Genomic DNA, 3,395 nt, shown 5'->3' with positions numbered 1-3,395 from the left:
CTCACAGAGGACTTAACAGTTTTTATAAAAGTTTTAATAACTTTTAAAAATTCTAAGCGCTAGGGACGTTCGTGATCAAAATATTGCAATTTTACATTATTAAAGGAAGTTCAAACTCATCTCTTCTTTAATTAAATGTAAATAAACGTGTTTTATAGAATTTAAAATTCCTAATATTAAAAGATAACTGATAATTATTTTTATTAAATATTGAAGAATTAAAAAATCTTAAATAAATTTATTTATTCCATAGAAACACATTGTACAATTACTCACATTGCTTTTAACGAGACGAACATTTGAGACCAATTTAATTTCGTTTTTTAACATTTGATCATTTAGAAGTCATTTTCCATAAAAATTTCTTGTCTGCGTTAAAAACAGTGACGATTTTACGGACTTCGAATTTAACTGATAAAAATTCTGCAGCAATGGAAATAACTTTAGGGTCTTTCTTTATTCGCCAATAGAGCACCACAGAGGTGGGCCAGTGAGTTAAATTAATCAATCACTATAAATTACTCAATATACAGTACAGTATTATCATACTTTTTTCCTACGTAATATCGTAATAATATTTTAAAACACCTCGTGTATTATAACTTCGTTCTTAATATATGTTTTAAAAATACATTCGATTTAACAGACTTTCGACAATAGGAGACACTCCTACTCCTAATTATTCCGTTAAATCGAGAGTTATGAACATAAAAATAATTATAATTGTCTCGTATAATCTTTAAAATAGTTAGTTGTGTAATGCGGATTCTCATTGGTTATTGTGATTTTTTTATTGCTTAATTTTATTACATAAACCGTGATTTTTCGAAGGAAATGCAACCAAGGAATATTTTCAAAAGGCAATAACTTACACCATAATTATATGATTATATAACTTATAGTTACTAATTGTTATCGTTTTTTAGGTTCGAACTGATTATTATTACTTTTCAAAATCATGAAGGCTTTTTATGGTATTCTGATAATACTTCTCTTTTGTTCAATGGGTAAGTTTTCTTTATCTTCGTTCTTAATTTATGTACATGTATTATATATTATTTATTTTAACATCAATAATATTATTTATTTTAAATTTACACATTTTAGTGAATTTCAATGAATCAAAATTTATAGATGTTAAATGTACTACAACAAAAGAATGTTTTGAACCGTGTAAAGCAGCAATCGGAAGAGCTCGCGGAAGATGCATGAATAAAAAATGCAATTGTTCTTAATGTAACTTCTTTTCAAGAAGAAGTCTCTACATGTTATACAGAGAGCAGTGAGCTCTATGTATAAGATGTATAAAGTCGATAATAATAAAGTTATGAATTTAAATATTCCACAAATCTTAAGAATTATTTAAAATATCTTAATATTCAATAGTATTGTAAAAAATATTATGTAATATCTACTGAACGATTGAGAATAAAAACAGAAAAAAATATTAATGTTAAATTTCAAATATATGGTCTCTCTCAAATTTTTAGTGTCTTGTCCTTGTTCGTCATACTTTTCCTGGTAATAACAGACTCATGCCGGTCATCTATGTAATTATTTTCACGGAAAAGTTTTGAATTGAATTCATGTGATTTCCTTTCTAGACGACGTTATTATATAGTTAATCAAAACCTGCTGCACCTTAGATTTCTATATCTGCTCATGAATTTTATCTAACACTTTTCTCAAGATTAAGGGAGGACAGACAGAACAAACAGACAACAGTGGGAATTTATAGGTCTACGATTTTTTCCAAATTGCAGCCCAGAAAGACTATCCTACTTTATATGCTATACTAAACCATCTAAAGTATTACCCTGCAGAATACCCATATTGTTTATCCAGTACACCGGAACAGTTTTTAAGATTGAATGAAAAATCAGTCTAAAAAATCTCCAAAATGAATTATGAAATGTTATGTACTCGTAATATAAGTGTAAGAGAACAGACAAATCTTCGGTATGATGTAATTTGCATCAGTTTTATCTTTTTCCTATATTATAGAAAGTTGAATGTTTACTAAACCTCTACAATTTTTATATAGCCTATTTGTTTTTATTAAAATATCAATTACACTAGTTGGTGTTTGATAATTAGTATTGTTGTTCTTATTTTACCCATATAATAAAAGATTAAGAGAGCCTATTTGCCTTTTTTTCGTGGCCACGAGACTTCCGTGTAATGCCAGTCCCCAGCTGTCCGCGTTAATTAATTATTAATTAAGATAGTCTGGACGTACGAGTCCCGCCTTTATCTCTATTTCAAACGAGCAACGGTCGACGCTGGAGAAACGACCGTTGGTTTCAAAAGCAGGATCGCTGATTGGCCGCCTATCATCGATACATCGCCAAACCTCCGACAGAGCTTCAAAGCGCTGATTGGTCAATAAAATCTAATCTTCAATCCATATAAAAATGTCGAGTTTTGGCGGGAAAGTAGGTTAGTCGAACGAACTTGTTTAAGAAGGTTGTCTTCGTCTCACTGTTTCATCGCCGGACGTCGAAGAAGTTTACGACTAGCTAAATCTCAGGGATTGCTTCGCAAGGTGTTTTTCCGACGGACCTGTAAGGAATTTGGTGGACTAATCGAACTTTATTTGTGTGTGGAAACCTACATTGTAAATATTTTAACGTTGTAATTTTCATCTTTTGTAATCATCGTTGGTTTGTAAACTTTAATTGACGTTATAAAGTTCTTGAAGTTTCATGGTAAACTTAACTCTAGCTGTAAATAAAAACGAGCTGGAGCTTTTAATGTTTGTGTGCGAAGAAAACAATTAATAATGTGCGACAATGTTGCGTGCCTGATTGGGCTAGTAATAGTTCCACACGAAAAAAACAATTAAAAAGGAGAATGAAAGCAAAAATGTAACATTTAATCGTTTATCTAAACATAAACGCATATTAAAACAGTTGATTCATTTTATTCGACGAGATTCAGGAGAAAAAATCATGTATGCATGCCTATTAGATATCAAGAGCCACGGCAATGAATCCGCCCGAAATAAAAAAGTCACTGACTGATTATATATAGAATCAAAGTTGCCGATTTTCGGGAGTCGTTTTTTCCGCCCCCAAAAGCCTATAGTAATTCTGAATACCTCTTTCGAAACATACTTGTTTTCTTAAACAGTGTGCAAAGTTTCAGAATTTTCTGCAAATGGGTTGCCGAAATATAAGCAATTTAAAAATGCAAAAACTGCCGGAAAAAAACGCGCTTTATTCTTTTCTTCGTCCGGTACTGGAGTCGCTCCTAGAGAAAATCTATGGGTTTAGAAAGTTCAAATTTTAAACTTAAGTCTTTCTCGTTATCAGTGAGGAGCTTGCGAAACTTCAGAATCGCTAGGTCAAAGTTAATGGGGATTCTCCATAGAGCTATTTTACTTTTATCGCTTA

The sequence above is a fragment of the Centruroides vittatus genome, unplaced genomic scaffold (genome assembly GCF_030686945.1).
Source record: "Centruroides vittatus isolate TY-2023 unplaced genomic scaffold, ASM3068694v2 contig_628, whole genome shotgun sequence".
In the NCBI taxonomy this organism is placed as follows: Eukaryota; Metazoa; Arthropoda; class Arachnida; order Scorpiones; family Buthidae; genus Centruroides; species Centruroides vittatus.
The sequence above is the reverse complement of the archived record's forward strand: the minus strand, read 5'-3'. Positions refer to the sequence as shown.